This window comes from Tupaia chinensis, unplaced genomic scaffold, assembly GCF_000334495.1.
Source record: "Tupaia chinensis unplaced genomic scaffold, TupChi_1.0 Scaffold000101_1, whole genome shotgun sequence".
In the NCBI taxonomy this organism is placed as follows: Eukaryota; Metazoa; Chordata; class Mammalia; order Scandentia; family Tupaiidae; genus Tupaia; species Tupaia belangeri.
This window is the reverse complement of record NW_006159565.1, coordinates 2,324,128-2,346,294: the sequence shown is the minus strand read 5'-3', so window position 1 is coordinate 2,346,294 and position 22,167 is coordinate 2,324,128. Positions and strand designations below refer to the sequence as shown.

Sequence of the window (22,167 nt, the reverse complement as noted above, 5' to 3'; positions counted from 1 at the left end):
GCCTAAAAAAAAAAAAAAAAAAAAAAAAAAAAAAAAAGAAAGAAAGAAAAGAAAGCCAGTAATGCAGTTGTTAAAATCTTATTTTCAGGCTCATAACTATTTCTCCCGGTTCCTTGTATGTGCTTATCCTACCACCTAAAAGGAGTGCTTTACCTCCAGTCATACATGAGGGGCTGGGATTTTGTAGTGAGTGGAAAGATGTGGAACTTGGCAACTCTTGTCTTTTTTCTTATTTGTCCTTTGTATGAGTCTCACTTAAAGCACAAGCTCAAGCGCTGCTGGACAGGATGCGTCCAGTGAGGAAACCTGGGACCAGCAGCCCGAGCCCAGGGGAATAAATTCAGCTTTTAGTAATTAGGATTCAGGACTGCCTCCAACTGTTTCCTTTTCCCACAGAGACTATTTCTGACCAACAAGTAAGAATGGTTCTAATTCACTAAGCACTGCTGTGACCAGCTTTTAAAATGTTTGGTTTGGGTTGTGAAACCAGCAGATAGAGTTGTTATATTCCTAGTATATTAAACAGTTCACTTTTGGTACATGAGGAATAAGTAAAAGGTTTAGTAGCAAATCCTTCTCTGTTTAGAAGGCAAAGTAGATAAAAACAGCCAAAGAATTCACATATGGCTGTTCGCCTTGGTTCATAGCTCCCACTTCCATCTACAAACAAATACTTTAAAAATAGCCATACTAAGCCTTTTCCAGGCATAATTTGCAGGCTTATTTGCTATCATTCAGTTTTTCTACAAAGTTCTATGTAGGAATGTTGGAAATTGTGTCTGTTGAAACCTCTCCTTAAAACATGGAGAGTTGTACAAGCAGTTTAAAAAATATAAAGTCTTCTATCTCTTCTCTTAATGAAGGAATGCCTAGCAGCCAAACCCAGGGCTTATTTTCAGCATTGCTTGTCTTGATTTCACTGTAAAAACATTAAGTGGGAAAGCACCAGTTCTGCTGAACAGGCAACATTGTCTTTTATAAGAGAAGTCATTTAAAACATTGAAAATACTGTTTGAAAAATACTGGGAACCAGCAGTTAGCGTAATGGCTATGTCGCTGGACTCCCACATAGTCAACCACAGTTCGCGTCCCGGACCCAGTGGCTTAAACTCACGCCGGGCGCATGTGCGTGCGTGCCCAAGATCCCTAGAGGAGAATGGAGGAGAAGGGATTGCAGCGTGACCATCCTCCCTGGGGGGTGATTTCTCGCTTTCTGTCTCTATGTCTCTCTCTGTCTGTCTGGCGAGCGCACGCGCCCTATAGCAAAAATCTCTCCAAAAAAAAATACTGGTGTCGTTTCCTCTGGCCTTAATTTCATACGCTAGTAACTCTCCAGTGTAGTAGAATTAGTGCTGACATTCCCCCTCCCAAGTGGTCAGGGACATGTGTCCACTCCAGATAGAGAAAAAGCTATATGTTACTCACTTAAGGACACTACGAAGTTGGGCTTTGCCATATAGATTGCCTCTTAAAAGAAACTGGGCATTTTAAAGACTAAATTTAAAACCAACACTTTCTTCTCTCATGCATACACTCACATACTTTCCTCCTCTTCTCTGCCAGCACCACTGCCCCCACCCCCTGCCATAGCTTACTCCATTACTGCTTTTAACCTTGAAACCTCTGTTGAACACTTATGCATTCATCCTGCTCTTGCTCTTGCATTATTAATGGGCCTGGAGCAATCCAGCCAGACACTGACATTGCTAATTACTGCTTATAACCAAGAAGTAAGGAACAGGGAATAAAGTGGGTCACAAAACAGTGTCTTGGCAATAAAATATTGCTGTCAAGCAAAATCATGAGGTGTCTGTCTTCATTTTTTTCAGGGTGCAGACAGAGGGTTGTCTCCCCTCTTCACCATGATCCTGTTTGCAGGAGCAGCAATGCTTTTCTCATTGGTCACATAAGCTTGCCAGTGGCACACACCACTAGTGAAGAAGATGCATTTCTGTCAGAACTTAAAACCTTTAGAATACCCCTGTGAGAACAATGTGAGACAGAAGGAAACAGCATGAAAGGCAGAATTCTGAAGTGTTTCCAGGAAAGAGCAGATCAGCAGCTACACACCCTTAACCTTAGAACAGAGCTCTGCAACCAAGGCTGAGTTTACTTACCTATCATTTAATTCTCTCCTCCAGCCCCAAGGTCGAAGGTCCATAATGAATGTATACATTTTACATTTTTACATGTATGTTGCTGGAAAACGTAAGACTAGTGGGACAGCTCTCTGGCAGAGTATACACATTTACCCATGGTGTAGGGATATCAGATGGCATGAGCACTAGCGCCTGAGCATCAGCAGTGCAGAAGGGTCTGAGAGATCTTATCTTAGCCTCTCACTAACCTAGCCTAGGCCTCTGTTTACTGCCATTGTGAACCCACTTTCACTTTTGTAGAATGAGAATAATACCAGCCCTACTCACTGTGTAGAGCAGTCTGGTACTTGCAGGTGGACATGAAAGGTATGTGGGAAAAATTTGGACCAGCACCGCTACCATGGTGTCAGTAGTATGGGCCCCAGCGAGAAGAGAATTTCATTCTACCACAGCAGTTAATACCTCCCAGGTCTTTAGCAGTACTTGGGAAACCCTAACTTAGCCTCTAAGGAACATTGGCCACATCTTTTAAAAGAACAAGAAATAAAAAGGGACTTTAAAGTTGTAAGTAAAATATAGCACAGTCAAACTCTGCAAACAGGGGTTACCTGACCACTCTGGTACCATTTTATTTTCGGTCTTCTTTCTTTTTAAAAAATGCTTATTTGTTTATTTATTTTAGTTTTTTGCCTTAAGGCATATGTACTTACATGAGAGAGAGAGAGACAGTGAGAGGACAAGTGAGAAATCCCAGGGGGGATGGCCAGGCCCTAATCCCTTCTCCTCCATTATCCTCCTGAGATTTTGGGCATGCACGCACATACACCTGGCATGATTTTCAAGCTACTGAGTCCAGGACTCGAACTGTGATCAGCCATGTGGGACCCTGATACCATTCCCTTTTTTTCAATTCTGAATACCTAAATTATTTCAGTTAAGTTTACTGTCATGGAATGACAACCCTGAAACTAGATTTCTTGTACTTTGAAAACTACTCGTGGCAAATCTGGGAGAAAAGGAAAACTACTTTTAAATATTATTTTAATTGTTAAAAAGCAGAAGAGACCATTTTGAGAGGACATAAGCTTAGCTTTTGACCTAGTTCACAGAAGTGATAAATTATTGGTCATGTGACAGTAGAAACTCGGATATGGGTTCTCAGGTGTTGTGCCTTTTGTTTTTGTTTTTGTTTTGTTTTTTGTGGGTTTTTTTTGTTTGTTTTTACTTTTTTTTTTTTTAAGGTGTTCTGTGTTTCCTTTTTTACTTTTTTTTTTTTTTAATTTAATTTTATTGTTAGAGGGTGCATACACTCTCCAGAGAGAGGGAGGGGAACCAACCTCCCCCCATGGGTTGTGGTCACACCATAATTTCTTCATTTCTCCACATCTTGTCAGGATGTGGGAGTATACATACACATGTACTCAGTGTGGTTTTCAAGCCACAGGCTGGGATTCAAACCACAGTCAGCTCTGCAGAATCCAGCTTTCTGAATCACTGGACCATGTGACTAGTAACCTTTTTGTTTTATTTTGTTTTTTGTTTATTTCATACTACAATTGTAGCCATAATTGAGAGAGTCTTGGGATGTTGTCTCAGGCTGCATGGGGCAGGCACCAGCCATGTACAGATCCTAGAGCCAGGCTTCCTCTCTACTACCCTGCCTAACTGCCCAGACCCTGGGGACCCCTTTCCACTTCTAGTGCTTTCTGGCTCTCAGGTGGCGCACATTGTACTGACGGTGGTACATGATAGGATTTCATTTTATTTCACTATGTTGACAGCCTGTTCTCCCATGAGGGAGGAAGCCAAAGCAGAACCAAATATGGCCCAAGCTTCTCAGATTCACTTGAGGAAAAAGAATTTTCTTTGTTCAGTTCTTTTTTTTATTTATTTATTTACTTTTTAATTTGACATAGGGCACATCCACCCACTAGGAAGAGAGAGAGAGTGAGAGAGCAAGCTGCCAGGTCCAGGACTTGAACCACACTTGGCCATGTGAAAGTCCACTACCTTAACCACCACGCCACCTGCTGGCCCCATTTATTCAGTTATTAAAACATTTGTTTTCTATTCCCTTATTCACTCTACATTCAAGTTCAGGGTCTTTAGTTATACTTGTTTTCTTTATTATTTTTTACTTGTTAATTGCTTTTTAATTTGCTACAGGGCATATGTGCTCACAAGAGAGAGAAAATGAGAAAGCAAGTCACTGGGTCTGGGGCTTGAAATGCGGTCAGTCATGTGGGAGTCAAGCACCTCAACTATATGCCACCTGCTGGCCTGCTTCAGTTACACTTTAAAGAGCACAGTGCAATACATGAGTAATATTAATTATTATCATTTAAGAGTATCACACTTTATCAAAACCAACTCTTCTATGACAAGAAGGTGAAATAAAGTGAGAATTATTTAACGCTAGAGTCACCAACAAAATATTGGATAATCCATTCCAGAAAAATAATATAGACCTTTAAGTACTGATAAGTAAGTCTCTCTAAGAAATACACTGTGAGATTAAAAAAGCAACGTAAGATGTGTGCAGTGTAAGTTCGTGCTTCCTGTCTATTAAATGCATGCATACCTTTTCTGGAAAGATGCAATCTACTAAAGAAAGGCTTGAGACAAGGAACTTTTTTTTTTTTTAAGAATTATTTATTTTATTTATTCATTCATTTTAATTTGAGCAGAGAGAGACAGAGGGGGAAAGTGAGAAAGTAAGCCACTAGGTCCGGGACTCGAGCTGTGGTTGGCCATGTAGGAGTGTCCAGTGCCTTCACCACGCAACCTGCTGGTCCTCGAGACAAGGAACTTTTCATTCTGTTTATACCTTTTTGTATTTCTTAGTATTTTTTCTTTGTGCTACTAACAACACAGATTTTAAGAAAATTTTTTAAAACAAGAATTTTTTTTTTTTTTTTTTTTTTTTTTTTTTTTTTTTGCACAGAAAGGGAGAGCGTTGCCAAGTCCAGGACTCAAACCATGACCAGCCATGTGGGAGTCCAGTGCCCTTAACCACGACACCACCTGCCAGCCCTGATTTTAAGAAAGTTTATTAAAAGTTTCAGCAAGAGCGGTACAGGGTACTTCACAATAGTAGAACCACATGAAGAGCCCAGTCTTAGATCTCTGGTTGTCATATGAATATACTGGATGCACCCATGATTGTGGCTGTGTTGAGAGAAGATTGCAATGGGCAAGACCCTGTCAAGAGTACACCTCTCAGGCCAGCTAGATTGTGGTTAAGGTAGCTGGATCCCAAAACACGCTGCACACTTGTGCCTACAGGCATAAAATCCCGAGAGGAGAACAAGGAGGAAAGGATTGCAGTATGACCCTTTCTTCTGGGGAGTGCTTTCTTACTTTCTCTCTCTGGCAAGCACATGTACCCTATAGCACATAATTTGAATTTTAAAAAAAGAAAATATAGGGAACCAGCAGTTAGCATAATGGCTATGTCGCTGGACTCCCACGTAGTCAACCGTGGTTCGCGTCCCGGACCCAGTGGCTTAAAACTCACGCCGGGTGCATGTGCGTGCATGCCCAAGATCCTGAGAGGAGAATGGAGAAGGGATTGCGGCATGACCATATCCTCTGGTGGGTGATTACTCGCTTTCTGTCTCTAGGTCTCTCTCTGTCTGTCTGGCGAGCGCACGCGCCCTATAGCGAAAACCTCTAAAAAAAAAAAAAAAGAAAAAAGAAAAAATATACATATATATCTCCCTCTCTTTTTTTTCCTCTTTCATTCAATAATGAGTAATAAACTCTGTTTCTTTTTTTTTTTTTTTTTTTTGGAGAGGTTTTTGCTATAGGGGGTTGCTATAGGGCGCGTGTGCTCGCCAGAAAGACATAGGGAGACAGAGAGATAAAAAGCGAAAAATCACCCCCCCCAGGGGGGATGGCCACGCCACAATCTTTTTTCCTTCATTCTCTTGGGATCTTGGGCACACACGCACATGTGCCTGGCATGAGTTTAAGCCGCCGGGTCCGGAACTTGAACCACGGTCGACTACATGGGAGTCCAGTGACATAGCCATTACACCAACTGCTGGTCCCTGTTTCTAATTTTTTTAAAAAGACATTAGGGACCAACAGATGGTGTACAGTTACATCGCTGGACTCCAGTTGACTATGGTTTGAGTTCTGGACCCAACGGCTTGAAACTCATGCCAGGTGCATGTGTGTGCATGCCCAAAATCCCAGAAGAGAACGGAGGAAAAGGGATTGCAGCATGGCTATCCATCCTGGGGGGTGTTTTCTTGCTTTCTGTCTGTCTCTGTCTCTGGTGAGCGCATGTACCCTTAAAAAAAATACATATCTCTGAAAATAATACATAAAACAAAAATTTTAAAAGGGGTCAGCAGGTGGGATGGTGGTTAAGGGCACTGGACTCACACATGGCCCACTGTGGTTGGATTCCCAGATGTGGCAGCTTGCTTGCTCTCTCTCTCTCTCTCTCTCTCTCTCCTTCCCTCCCTCCTTCCCTCCCTCCTTCTCCTTCCCTCCCTTCTTCCCTCTCCCCCTCTCTGGTCAAATTAAAATATATACATACATACATACATACATGAAGTTAAAATAATTCTTTAAAAATAAAAAGTTAAATTTAAAAAGACATTAAAAGAATTTCAAGATAGAAACCTAGAATAAGCTGAAAACTTCCCATCCAATATTCATTCTTTCTGGAATGAACCAGCCAGTAGTACCTGCCTATCTTTTTCAGATATGTGTCACATTACATATGATTTTCGCCTTGGCTTCATTTACTATCTGTACTTTTTTTTTAATAATTATTTCATTTAACTTTATTTATTTAATTACTTATTTCTTTGATTTGACCAGAAAGGGACAGAATGAGGTGGGTGGGGAGGGAGGAAGGGAAAGCGACAAAACAAGACTATCTGTACTTTTAGAGCACCTTATTTCAGTTATGAAAATAATTGGTGGCCAGCCCCATAGCCTAATGATTAAGGGAGCTGAATACCCATAGCTGACTGTGATTTGAATTCTGGCCCAGGTGGCTTAAAAAACACATCAGGCACACAGGTATGTATTTTAGAGCTCTCGACAAGATGGAGAAATGGAGAATGGTTGGCAACATGACTACTTCCCACTGGGAAGTACTTTCTCCCTTTCTCTTTCTCTGGTAAACACATGGACTGTCTAGCAATTAAAGAAATAATAGTTGCAAGGAGATTAATCGTTGCTAGAATTGCTTTTAACTTTTTTAAATGATTATTTATAGTGAGAGAGACAAAGAAGTACCATGGATAGCATTTTGACATACTGTGATCATTATCCCCTAGCTGTCTTAACTCTTTAGGATCCTAGGTGAGCATGGAAGGATATGTTTTAGGTCAACCAGACTGGGGATCCATATTTGTGTCAATTATATGGCTTCCAGCACTGAAGTCCAGTACACTCCCTCTGTGCCACAGAGGCTGGATCTGCTTTCAGTTTTACACTATTTCATGCTTTTACCATCAGAATAAAAGCCTGGTGTCCTCACTGGCCAGCTAAAGGAACCCAGGATTCAGGAAAGAATGTCTGCCAGTGTTTATTTACAGCTCCAGTCACCTTGTTAGTTTCATCTCCAGAAACCAGTACCTTCCATCAAGTATGAGTAAAATTATGAGAACAGCTGGTTTTTCATGATAGAAAACAGAAAGACTATCAGGATGTTAATTGTGACATGACAAGAATTCTGAACATAACCTGCATAATCTGAACAAGTCCTTCAATCTCTTAGTAACTTGGTTTCTTCATCTATGAAATGAAGATGATACGATACCAACCTGCCTCAATCATCAGGTTGTCTAAAGAAGGGATGTTTACTTCTTAGTACCTTTATTAGTTAGGTCCTTGAAAATGTGAATGGATTCATTTATTTTCTCTCTTCTCTGAGGTTTGCAAAGTAAATAAACACTAATATTTCTTGGTTTCTTCAGCCTTTGGAGGCATTTCATTTTTCTTTGTTGGTTTTCTCCTCTGGAATGGGATCTGCTTATTTCAGAATCCTACAGGAGGCATGGGAATTTATCACAAACTTGGATCTAGAAGAAATGTGTCATTTAGGTCCACGGGTACCAGTGTGAGAGTCCTTCCACCTGTACTTCTTTGGCTGGGCCGTCACCACTTACTGTTTTGTTTTGTTTTTTGTTTTTTGTTTTTTGTTTTTTTTTTTTTTTTTTTTTTTTTTTTTTTTTTTTTTTTTTTTTTTTTGAGAGAGAGAGAGAGAGAGTTTTTTTGTGCTATAGGTGCATGTGCACAACGGGAGAAGCAGAGAGACAGAAAGCAAGAAGTCACTCCTCAGGGGGATGGCCACACCGCACTCCGTTTTCTTCCTTTCTCTAGGATTTTGAGCATACATGCACATGCGCCCCATGTGAGTTTTAAGCCACTGCATCTTGGACTTTAACCATAGTCCATTATGTGGGAATAGAGCCATGTAACCATTACACCATCTGCTTATCCCACCACTCACATATTTTTAAAAGAAATAATTGATAACTACAGTTATTTTTTAAGAGAGAGGTATTTTTTGGTTTTTGGTTTTTGCTATAGAGCATGTATACTTGCCAGAGAGACAAAGACAGAAAGTGAGAAACCACCCCACAGGGAGGACATCCATGCTGCAATCCCTTCTCCATTCTTCTCCCAGGATCTTAGGCACATACACACACACATACCCAGTGTAAGTTTAAACCACTGGGTCCAGGACTCGAACCACAGTCGACTGACTACGTAGGAGTCCAGTGACATAACCATTACACCATCTGCCGGTCCCAATAACTACAGGTCTAAAAGAGCCGAACAGTTTAGACAGATTATTGGAGTTCATCATAGATAATTTGGCGTACACATGACAACCTGTCCTGGAGGCATTGATGATTTGGACAGGCAGCACTTAACCAGAGAGAACAAATAACATTCAGACTCAAAACCACTTACTATGCAACTGTCCAAACTGTTTATCCTCACCATCTTCATTAGAGAAATGGGGATGTTCATTCTGTGTTCCATCTCCCCTTCAGGGTAGTTGTAAAAAAGCAGATGAGACTGTGTAAGTGTTGGGTGTGGACTTTTTGACAATGATATCAAGAACCATATGGAAACCACATGGGACCAGCAGTGTCCCTTGAGGGGTCTGAGAAGCACATTTTAGAAATGGAAAGTTGGGGGACTAGCAGATGGTGTAATGGTTACGTCGCTTGACTCCCACATAGTTGACTGTGTTTGAATCCCGCTCCTAGTGACTTAAAACTCACTCCAGGTGCATGTGCATGCATGCCTGAAATCCCAAAAGATTTTTTTTTTTTTTTTTTTTTTTTTTTTTTTTTTTTTTTTTTTTTTTTTTTTTTTTTTTTTTTTTTTGAGAGAGAGAGAGAGAGAGTTTTTTTGTGCTATAGGTGCATGTGCACAACGGGAGAAGCAGAGAGACAGAAAGCAAGAAGTCACTCCTCAGGGGGATGGCCACACCGCACTCCGTTTTCTTCCTTTCTCTAGGATTTTGAGCATACATGCACATGCGCCCCATGTGAGTTTTAAGCCACTGCATCTTGGACTTTAACCATAGTCCATTATGTGGGAATAGAGCCATGTAACCATTACACCATCTGCTTATCCCACCACTCACATATTTTTAAAAGAAATAATTGATAACTACAGTTATTTTTTAAGAGAGAGGTATTTTTTGGTTTTTGGTTTTTGCTATAGAGCATGTATACTTGCCAGAGAGACAAAGACAGAAAGTGAGAAACCACCCCACAGGGAGGACATCCATGCTGCAATCCCTTCTCCATTCTTCTCCCAGGATCTTAGGCACATACACACACACATACCCAGTGTAAGTTTAAACCACTGGGTCCAGGACTCGAACCACAGTCGACTGACTACGTAGGAGTCCAGTGACATAACCATTACACCATCTGCCGGTCCCAATAACTACAGGTCTAAAAGAGCCGAACAGTTTAGACAGATTATTGGAGTTCATCATAGATAATTTGGCGTACACATGACAACCTGTCCTGGAGGCATTGATGATTTGGACAGGCAGCACTTAACCAGAGAGAACAAATAACATTCAGACTCAAAACCACTTACTATGCAACTGTCCAAACTGTTTATCCTCACCATCTTCATTAGAGAAATGGGGATGTTCATTCTGTGTTCCATCTCCCCTTCAGGGTAGTTGTAAAAAAGCAGATGAGACTGTGTAAGTGTTGGGTGTGGACTTTTTGACAATGATATCAAGAACCATATGGAAACCACATGGGACCAGCAGTGTCCCTTGAGGGGTCTGAGAAGCACATTTTAGAAATGGAAAGTTGGGGGACTAGCAGATGGTGTAATGGTTACGTCGCTTGACTCCCACATAGTTGACTGTGTTTGAATCCCGCTCCTAGTGACTTAAAACTCACTCCAGGTGCATGTGCATGCATGCCTGAAATCCCAAAAGAACAGAGGAGAAGGGATTGTAGCATGGCCAAACCCCTATGGGCTGAGTTTTTTGCTTGCTTTCTCCGGTAAGCACATGCACCCTATAGCAAAAATCTCTAAAAATTTTCAAGAAAGAAAAAAAAAAAAGAAACGAAAGGTTGGATGCTTTTTCTCTAGGATATACAATATGATAGAGTTGACCAGTCTCTTTAATGGTTCATTGTCAAAGAGGTTATTCCTATAAGACTGACAAGAAGCTGTGTGTTTTAACAGGAAAATAGAGAAGATCCCAGAGTAGCAGAAGCAACTAAGCTGCATATAGGACTGTGGCCCCAGCATCTGCCCCAGACAGACCAGGGAGGGCTAAGACTAAGCAGAGATTGTCATTAGATAAATCATGTGGAGCCTTAAAAGAAAAGATGTTTATCCAGACACATTTTTTAAAAGCTCAGTATGGACTAAGATTGTATCTACATTCTCTCTGCTGTGTCTTTACACTGTATTTCCTGAAATTTTTTACATAGCTTTCTACAAGGTCAGTACTTACAAATGCATTATAATGCTACAAATGTAAAGAATTCACATTTTGAAACTTTTGTGTTTGTCCAAGCCTTATTCACATACATATTTAATTACAAGGCATGAGGATTAATGGGATTTTGAATATTTAAAGCTCTTTTCCTGAGATTAATTTGATTTAATTACTCCTGAGATAATGTTTGCACCCTTGGTGGCTTGCCATTTGGATATGAGTGTGACAAGAGAGGGGGAGAGACCATGACTTCTGTCAGTTTCAGCGTTTGGCCTTTTACTTCCTTCTCCACTGTGCCTCCTCCTCTCCCTTTTAACTTATTACTGTGTCTTTTTGGTTTGGAGAAAAATAAGGAAAAGGTAATATAATTTGCCTTTATGAAGTTCATCTGGTACCTTGCTGTCTTTTTCAAAGTAATCATGTTTAGGGTACGACCCTTAACAGTTCAGATAAGATAACAGAACAATTTCTATAGCCCTTTTCTCCCAAAGACTCAAAAAATACTCTTCTTGCACCCTGGCTTCACTTAGTGGCCTGTGTGGAGGGGAGGAATAGGCACCGGCCAACAGCTTGAACCCAGAAAGGGGCTTCCTAACATTAATCACCTTTATCTAATCTGAAGATGGAGGTGATCGTAGAGCCTATGGAGCAAATGATTTTGTTCACATTCACTATGTCCCTCTCCATCTCCAGCTGCCACAGCGAGGGGAGCTGCCTCCATGTCCACCTGTCTGAGTGGATGGTGACCATGGGCAGCCAGCAACTGAAGGCCCACCCCAAGTCTGGTCCTGTAAGAAGCACAATATAGAATGAGCAACCAAAGGCAAATGTGGTGAGGTTGAGGGGAACAGAGGTTCCGCAAGCAGAAGCAGGCTTTTTCCAGGGTGCAGCTTACCATCAATAAGCCTCCCTGTTCATTCTTACTAGCACCGAAACTGCTCTGAAAAGATAGGTCCCTGGGTTGTTATAAGATTGCCCTGCTCAGATGCAGTGTCTTCCTGTAAAGCCTGAAGCATGTAGAGTAAAGAAGTTTCAGACCCACCAGGAACTCCCAAGTACCTTTTCCTTCTTGAAGAAATAAAGCATTTTGCTGACATTTCTCTTTCAGAATTAAGCTTACAGCAGTTTTGCCTTTTTCTTTTTTTTCTTAAATACTCTAGGTAAATGATGGAAATAGCACAGATAAGAATTCAGATTCTGGCCCCAGATGATAATGTAGGTTTCCTAAGATATGAAAGCCAGGTTTCTATGTTAGGCATAGTGAGAAGCAACATTAGAGTACCAGTCATGACCAGGCTGGCTCTTCAATGTCTCTGAGTAACTGCACACAATTCAGCTATAGTCTAAACTAGAGAACAAGAAAACGCCCGAGGTAGGCAAAGACCTCTCTAAGACCTGAATGATGAGAAATTAGCTGAGCACAGAGCCAGAGACACAGGTCATTCATCTGAGGAGAGCTGCAGGATATAGCGCCTGTAAGAGAAGTCTCTGGAAGATTTGCAGCTATGTAGCTAGGCGGGATTGGAGCTCCTCAATCACCTGGGCACAGTGGGATGGAGATGATTGAAATCCAAGCTCTTGGGACAAGCAGATGGTGAAATGGTTACGGTGCTGGACTCCCACATAGTCTACTACAGTTAGGGTCCCAGACCCAGCGACTTAAAACTCGTACAAAGTGTGTGTGCCCAAGATCCCAAGAGGAGAACGGAAGAGAAGGGATTGCAGTGTGGCCATCCCTCTGGAGGGTGATTTCTTGCTTTCTTTGTCTCTCTCTCTCTCTCCAGTGAGCACATGTCTCCTATTGTAAAAATCTCTCTCTTAAAAAAAAATAAGAAATTCAAGCTCCTACTTTTGTCCAGGTCAGAATAATCTGAGTTGGATTCTGGGCCTGGATAAGAGTGAATGGGTTTGAGGAGTGTTTGGAGGTAACACTAGCTGATAAAAGGACTTGGTAAGGGAACCAGCAGTTAGTGTAATGGCTATGTCGCTGGACTCCCACGTAGTCGACCGCGGTTCGCGTCCCGGACCCAGTGGCTTAAAACTCACACCGGGTGCGTGTGCGTACGTGCCCAAGATCCCGAGAGGAGAATGGAGGAGAAGGGATTGCAGCGTGACCATCCCCCCCGGGGGGGTGATTTCTCGCTTTCTGTCTCTATGTCTCTCTCTGTTTGTCTGGCGAGCACACGCGCCCTATAGCAAAAACCTCTCCAAAAAAAAAAAAAAAAGGGACTTGGTAAACACTAGCTGAAAAAAGGACTAGCTGATAGAGTGAGGAGGGTAAAGAAAAAGGAGGGATTCAAGTTTTTAGCATGGTCAGCTAGTGAGTGATCTTGTCCTTTAATGATATAGGTGGAACTACAGACAGCTCTGGATGAGACCAGGGATCCAAACGTACTCATTTGTCTGGGGTACCTTAAAGATATGCAGTTGGAAATAGTGAACTCTCCATGCTGCTTTGTAGACCATCAGAGCCAGTACTAGAGTCACACACTTCCTGCCATGGAAGAGCCTTGGATTGTAGCAGTGTGAGCTGTGGAGGGAGTGGACTACATTCTGTGGCAAGAGGAAGAGGGAATTCCTTAGTACTACCTGGGAGAATCAGAGGAGTCATAGAAATTACTTCCAGTTTGGACCTTGAAGACTATGCTAATGCAGAGGAGTAAGAAGGAGACTTCTAGAAGACACAGTTCATTAAAATAAAGAAGAGGGTATGTTTCTAGAGGATGGGAGGGGTAAGAAGATGGGGGGCTGGATGCTTCAGAACTAGCTTGTGAAGAAGGTAGACTTCTGTAAGCATCAGAAGCCTATCCAGGGTCATAAACATGGTCAGGCTTAATTTTTTTTTTTTTTTGATAGGTTTTTTGCTATAGGGCGCATGCGCTCGCCAGACAGACAGACAGAAACATATAGACAGAAAGCGAGAAATCACTCCCTTGGGGGGAATGGTCACGCCGCAATCCTTTCTCCTCCGTTCTCCTCTTGGGATCTTGGGCACGCACGCACACGCACGAGTTCTACCCCGCGGGGCCCGGGCCGCGAGCCGTGGTCGACTACGTGGGAGTCCAGCGACATAGCCATTACGCTAACTGCTGGTTCCCGAATTTTTCAGAAGATTATTCTGGCGGCTATTTAAAAAAAGTACTAAAAGCAAGAAAAGATTGGAAGCAAGGTGACCTCTAAGAAGACCACAGTACCTGTCCTAAGAAGATCATTGGGCTCTGTACTGAGTCTCAGCCTCAGCTGTGTCCTTGCCATTCTCCCTAGAGATACCATGGAGCCACCTTGCTCACCTGCCCGGAGACTCTGCTGCTAAGCAGAAAGGTGAATAACAGGAGCCCAACCTGCTAGGGAAAGGCCAGCTCTGTTTATCCAGATCTGTGTATCCAGCTGTATGGTCCACCTGCTGGAGCCCATCCATCCTAGAGCAATTGTAAGGCATTTATCTTTCCTAAGACCAGTTCTTTAAAAATGTAAACATTCGAGACCAGTAGATGGTATAATGGTTACATCACTGGACTCCCATGTAGTCAACCATGGTTCGAGTCCTGGATCCAGTGACTTGAAACTCACACCGGGTACATGTGTGAGTATGCCCAAAACCCCAAGAGGAGAATGGAGGAGAGGGGATTGCAGCATGGCCATCCCTCCTGGGCGGGGGAGTGATTTATCGCTTTCTGTCTGTCTCTGTCTCTCCAGCAAGTGTACCCATCCTATAACAGAAATCTCTCTTTAAAAAAAAAAAATGCAGGGGTTGGCAGGTGGCGTGGTGGTTAATGGCACTGGACTCCCACATGGCTGACCACGGTTTGAGTCCTGGACCTGGTGGCTTGCCTTCTCACTTTCTCTCTTTCTCTCTTACTCTGTTCCTCTCTGGTCAAATTAAAATAAAGAAGTAAAAGTTAAATAATTCTTTTTTAAAAAAAATCTTATGGTAGCAGAAATACTTTTTAAAAAATCCAAGCATTCACACAGATGTGTGTGTATTCTCACAGTGGGGTTCATTCATTTGTTCTTTTTCTCTGTCTTTTATTCTTCCTTCCTTCCTTCCTTCCTTCCTAACTTCCTTCCTTCCTTCTTTCCTTCTTTCCTTCCTTCCTTTTTTTTTTTTTTTTAAATTTTTTTTTTTTTCTCCACGCATTTTAAAGAAGTTTTTTTATCACCCCCCAGGGGGGATGGCCACTCCACAATTCCTTCTCCTTCATTCTCCTCTCAGGTTCTTGGGCACGCACACACATGCGCCCAGCGTGAGTTTAAGTCACCAAATCACTTGTTGAGTGAGTTTAAGGACTCGAATCACGATTGACTACATGTGAGTCCAGCAACATAGCCATTATGCCAACCTGCTAGTCCTCTCTTCTTTTCTTTCTTAATTGTTCCCAGCAGCAGCACATCCTTCTGGCAGAGTCTCTCTTCTTTCCTAATTTCAGTGGCTTGATTTTTGCGGTCTGTTGCCATAGTTCCTGGAGCTAAGGGCTTATTGAACAATGGGCATCTGGTGAATAGACTCCCAGAAACACAAGGCAGGAAGGGCTCTCAAGGGGCCCTCTGGTCAGCTCACCATCTGAAAGGCTTTACCCACATTTGCCTGCCTTCCATTCAAACAATCTTGTTCTCTTTTTTTAAGTTAATTTTTTTTATTTGTTCATGGAAAAGAGAGACAGAGAAAGTCACACCCAATAAGGTCTTTTTTTTTTTTAAGTGTTATTGAGACAGTTATTTTTTTTGAAAGAATTATTTATTTATTATTGTTGTTATTATTTTTCACATGAATTTTGCCAAAGACAGAGAGAGAGAAAGAGAGGGAGAGTGAGAAAGCAAGCCACCAGGTCCAGGACTCGAACCATGGTCAACCACGTGGGAATTCTAGCATCTTAACCACCATGCCACCTGCTGGCCCCAGCACCCAATAAGGTCTTTACACCATGATCCTACTGCTAGTCTCAGCCAGTCCAGATCATAGACATATGCCTATAGTGCACAGGAAGACCTTAGGATGCAAACCTAGGACCTTCCCGTGTAGCCTCAGAATCACAGAGCACTGCAGTACTGCTGTACCACCACAGCTGACCCATTTTGTTACATTTAATATATCTATTGTATAGATTCACTCTCTTCACCCACATACCTCAGCTCTCACAATCTAGCCCTTTGTGAGGTTAGCCCAGTGACAGTTTTCCCTGTTCTGCACCATTCTGGGGTAAACAAAGTCGTATTGTTGGACATTGGTAAAGCAGGTCCTTAGTCTAGCAACTTTGGCCGGGACTAGTTGCCAGTATGGTTTGTGCTTGCATGCCCACCCCACCACTTCTCAACTGTAGCCTTTCATGAACCACTTCAGCCCTCTGTCACAATTCCTCTCAGTAACAGCCACCTCCTGAAAGACTTGTTATGAGGATTAAATGACTCAATAATGTGTCTAGGTCGTAGACACTCAACAAGTGATCACTGATTATTCATCCCACTATATCTATTCTACTCTTAGATATTTTTTTTACAGCTTTACTCAGTAGTATTTAAAATATTCTAGGGCCAGTTATATGGTACAGCAGAAGTGTGCTGCTCAAGAGAAGCTGGATCCCACATGGACCACAGTTCAAATCCCTAGTCTGGTTAGCCTGAAATATGCCAACCATGCATGTGAGTGCCCAAGATCCAGAGGGATGGAAAAATGAAGGAAGGGGATCATGGCATGACCAGATCTTGTAGAAAGTGCTAATCTCTCTCTCTCTTTTTCTCTCATGCACATGCATGCTATCATGAATGAAGGGGGAAAAAACACAGATTTTAAATAGGTTAATTAATAAAATATTTTGGCCTAGCTTCAGTCACCCAGGCAGTGGCATACTGAACTATAGTACTGAAAGCCATGTGACCAACTGCAGGTTGACGTTCAGACATCCTGATAGATACTGGTTAGGTACCCAAGATCCTGACTGACTAGAGGGCTGGAGGAAGAGGGTCATAGTGTGAAGGGACACTGTCAAGAATGCCTGTGCCTCTTCTCAAGAAAAAAAAAGGGGGGACGGCAGGTGGCATGGTGGGTAGGGATGCTGGACACCCACATGGCCAACGTGGTTCCAGTCCCGGACCTAGTGGCTTGCTTTCTCACTTTCCTTCTCTCTTTCCCACTCTCACGCTCACTCTGTCTCTCTCTGGTCAAATTAAAATAAATAAACAAATAAATGAATGAATGAATAAAGTTAAATAAAATAATTCCTTAAAAGTCTTTAAAATAGTCTTCACATGTGACTCCCCCAAGTTTCCTTATGATGGCCATTTCTAATCCTTATGTGGTCAGAATTACTGGAAAGTAACTGATAAACCAGCCATTCTCTCCATTTTGTTTCTAGATTCAACATCTTCAGTCCTCTGCAGACCTAGACTTGATCCTTTCATTCTCTCATTGCTGTCTCAGTTCTCACAATTTCCCTTTGCATTTTAAGTCCAGAATTCAGCTTTTGCTTTCTTCCTTGGTGAGTTGGTGTCCAGAATTATGCTCTGTCACCTTTTGAGTGAGAAGCATCCTCTACAGCTCATCCCATTGCTATATACCATAAACCCGAATTTCCTGGAGCTGCATTTGGAAGGCAAAGGCACAGAAGCCCAGCAGGGTGTGAACAGCTGTGATGATGCTGTTGGTGGTAGGACAGTAGCTCACATTTCCCGGTGACTACTGTGTTCCATGGGCCAGCTTCCTTGACACATGCCAGGACTATATTCTCTCATTCATCTCTGCAGCCCTATTGCAGCTCCTTTTGTAGATACAAGAAAATAAGCTGGACATGGAGAGGTTACTCAGCCAGAGTCACCATTTAGTAAGTGACCAGAGTAGATGATCCAGATTTTCCCAGTCTCCTGACCACCAAGTTATATGGGGAGACCCAAGTTGCATGAATCTGAGTCTCATTTTTCTCTTCTGTAGATTTAGGTTAATGATATGTAACTGGTGAAGTGATAATGCAGATAGAGTCCTTCCTCAGGCTTCACAAGCTGAAATGATCTGTAGTTACTTTTTCTTTCTTTCTTTCTTTCTTTTTTTTTTTTTTTCTTGATTAATTGCCAGCAAGTGTGTGCCCTTGCCAGAGAGAACCTCCCAATGGGGTGCATGTACACTGCAATCTCTTTTCCTCTCTTTCTCTATCCTATCAAGATTTAGGGCACACACAATGTGGCTGGTATGTTTTTCAGTCCCCCTGGTCTAGATTTTGAAATGTGATTTGGCAATGTAGGATTTGGCTCCCTATACACTGTATTACAGGACTGGCCCAATGTATATCGTATTTATGAAGTGCAGATAAAATGTGTGCTTTCCAGGGAACCAACAGTTAGCGTAATGGCTATGTCACTGGACTCCCACGTAGTTGACCGCGTTTCGTGTCCTGGACCCGGTGGCTTAAAACTCAAGCTGAGCGCGTGTGCGTCCGTGCCCAAGATCCCAAGAGGGGAATGGAGGAAAAGGGATTGTGGCATGACCATCCCCCCTGGGGGGTGATTTCTCGCTTTCTGTCTCTATGTCTGTCTCTGTCTGTCTGGTGAGTGCATGCGCCCTATAGCGAAAACCTCTCTTAAAAAAAAAAAAAAAAGTGTTCTTTCCAGAAGTTCAGAAAACAAAGCTGTGGGAACCAGCAGATGGCATACTCGTTATGTCAGTGGACTCCCACATAGTCAACCACAGTTTAAGTCCAGGACCCAGTGACTTAAAACTCCAGCCAGGTGCATGTGCATGTGCATGCCCAAGATTGTGAGAGGAGAATGTAGGAAAAGGAATTGCAGTGTGGTCACCCCCTCTGGGGGAAGGGGGGTGTGATTTCTCGCTTTCTGTCTTTCTGGCGAGCACATGCACCCTATAGCAAAAATTTATCTAAAAAAGAAAAAGAGAGAGAGGAAAATATAAAGCTGTGTTAACTCATGTGCACTTGGATGATTAAAATAGGTTGAAAGCCTGGGAACCAGCAGTTAGTGTAATGGCTATGTCGCTGGACTCCCACGTAGTCGGCCGCGGTTCGTGTCCCGGACCCAGTGGCTTAAAACTCACGCCGGGCACGTGTGCGTGCGTGCCCAAGATCCCGAGAGGAGAATGGAGGAGAAGGGATTGCGGCGTGACCATCCCCCCTGGGGGGTGATTTCTCTCTTTCTGTCTCTATGTCTCTCTCTGTCTGTCTGGCGAGCGCACGCGCCCTACAGTGAAAATCTCTCAAAAAAAAAAAAAAATAGGTTGAAAGCCTTTAGATGGCAGTAAAATGGGAATGGTTCTGAGGATGGTTATCTTGTCTGTTGAGGAGCTGCCAGTTACAGCAGGCAGCCAGCAGAGGGCCCCAGAGCCTCACATATAACAGATTCTGCACTATGCCTGGGTGTTTGCAAATTCCCTTAGTCAGAGACCCTTTGGCTCCACAGGGGCAGTTCAGGAAGCCAGAGTGGGATGTTCTCTGAGCTGGGAGGAAATTCCAGCACCATTGAGTTTGTAGATGTTCTGGAGATGGTAGAAATTACAGAGAATGATTCAAAGTCTGATCACCTCCTGATAGTCTAGACAGTTGGTAGTCTGTTCTGGTTAAGAGCATAGATGTGTGAAGGTGGGGCTGTGACTATGAAAGAGGCACTGGGAAGAGAGCAGAGAGATGTTTTTCTAGCTCCTTCACATTCTAGTATCCCCATCTTCTAATTTTGTTGGATCCTGATTCAGTTACTCTGATAGCCTCTGCATGTACGACCATACCTCTAGACAAACCAGGATTCCTGGGATTTACTGAGTCCCATGATTCAACAGTAAGTGAGGAAAGGGGTCATAATTAGGAGATCTATTTGATGGACTGTTAACTTGCCTATTAACTATTGGATGTGACATTCTAAACCTGTTCTTTCCAGGCTAAGGGTGTTAATGGTAATAGACAGGAGCTGGGCAGCAGTAATACACCCTGTATGGCAATCCCACAAGAACAGGTTCCCAGTTTAAGTCCAGAAATCTCCCCAAGTACAGGTCTGACTGAAAGCTGGGTCAGAGCATTAAGCCCCTGTTGAAGATACTGTCTCTATCTATCTCTTTTAGTCAAAACAAATAAACAAACCTTAAAAAAGGGTAATCAGGGGAACCAGCAGTTAGCGTAATGGGTATGTCGCTGGACTCCCACGTAGTCGACCGCGGTTCACGTCCCGGACCCAGTGGCTTAAAACTCACGCCGGGCGCGTGTGCGTGCGTGCCCAAGATCCCAGGAGGAGAATAGAGGAGAAGGGATTGCGGCGTGACCATCCCCCCTGGGGGTGATTTCTCGCTTTCTGTCTCTATGTCCGTCTCTGTCTGTCTAGAAAGCACACGCCCTATAGCGAAAACCTCTCTCAAAAAAAAAAAAAAAAAAAAAGGGTAATCAGGCCAGCCCTGTAGCCTAGTGATTAAGGGAGCCAGATCCCACATGGCCAACTGCACCCTGGCAGCTTGAAAAACACTTCAGGCACATGCACATGTGTGCTCCAAAATCCCAACAGGATAGAGAAATGGAGAGGAAGAGATTATGACATGTCCATGGCCTGTTGAAGGGTGCTTTCTCCCTTTCTCTCACTCCCACCCATTTCTGGCAAGTGCATGCATCCTCTGATGAATTTTTTTTTGTTTTAGTTTACACGAAAAGTACTTAAAACAGTTTCTTGATGGCCTGCTTTCTCACTTCCCACTCTCTCTTTCTCTGTCTCTATCTCTCTCTGGTCAAACTAAAATAAATGAATGAATAAATAAAATTAAATAAATCATTCTTTTTTTAAAAAAAAAGAGTTTTAGGGAAAGCTGTTCTCTAGAATACATGTTTATGTGTTCATGCCCTGTCGGTAGTATTTTGCCTGCTAATTTGCTAATATATGAAGGATAATCGTTATTATTTACCTATTTTTAAATTACTTTTTAAAGAATTATTTAATTTTATTTATAATCTTTAGTTTGCTACAGGGCTCTTGCACTCACCAGAGAGAGAGAGAGTGAAAAAGCAAGCCGCCAGGACTTGAACCACAGTTGGCCATGTAGGAGTTCAGCCCCTCAACCAAGACGCCACCTGCTGGTTCCGGTTTGTAAATTCTTGAGAGGATGGGGTCAGTAATAGCTGTTTGAGCCCAAGAGATGCAGACAGTGTGTTTAGTCTTAGGATACCTGGGTCTGGAACCCCTGTCCCATGAATATGAGTTAATTCTACTCTCTTCTTCAGGCAACACCATCAGCCTTGTCAGTGCAAGACCCCTTCATTTCATTTTTTTTCTTTTAAGCTTATTTATCTTTATTAGAGAGGGAGGGAAAGACAAAGACCTCCTATAGGCTGCCACCATACCATGATATCCTATACCTCCCTCCATCCTCAAGCCCTGTAGGTATGCCTGGCATATTCAAGTCAACCCAGGGTCATCTCATATGACTTCAGTGTCGTACAGTGACACCTTAGCCATCGAGGCTAAGCCTATCTTTTGTTTGGGGGTGGGGGGTTGGCCAGAGGGCATGTGAGTTTTAAGCCGCCAGTTCTGGGACTCACAATGCAGTCGGCTACGTGGGAGTCCAGCGCTGTAACCATTACACCACCTATTCATATTTTTAACTTATGTTACTGTCAGGTTTCTTATTTTTCTTCCTGATTTTTACCTCTTCCCTATATAGTTTATATAATTTATTAATCCTGTTTTAATTTTAAATATTCCAAATACTGGGGCCAAATGGTGGTACAGTAGTAAAACGCCACACTCTATGAGGTGATGCCTTGTGAGAAAGTTTTTCATTCAAGTCCAGAGACATCCCAGAGTATGCCAGGTATGCACCTGTCCATAATTCACAGCTAATTGAAGCTAGAGATGGATCACGGTATCAAGACCCTCTTGAGGATACTGCCTGTGTGTGTATGTCTGGATCTTTTTTTCTTTGTGTTTCTGTCTTCTCATTCATGGAAGAAATAAATATTTTTCAAATGCTCTCACCCTATGGCCTAGTGGTTAAGGAAGCCAGATCCCACAGGGCCAACCACATTCAAATTGGCCCCCGTAGCTTAGAAAACACACCAGGCAAATGTGCGTTTGTGTCAAAAATCCTGACAGAGTGGAGAAATGGAGAAGGACTGTGACATGACCATTCCCCAT

At 42.6% G+C, this 22,167-nt stretch overlaps 1 protein-coding gene across 2 annotated transcripts in view; it reads left to right on the top strand.

Annotated features, from left to right (window-relative positions):
- RNF216 (ring finger protein 216) overlaps positions 1-22,167 on the top strand; it is a 162,210-nt gene that overhangs the window by 76,219 nt on the left and 63,824 nt on the right. The window lies entirely within an intron of this gene.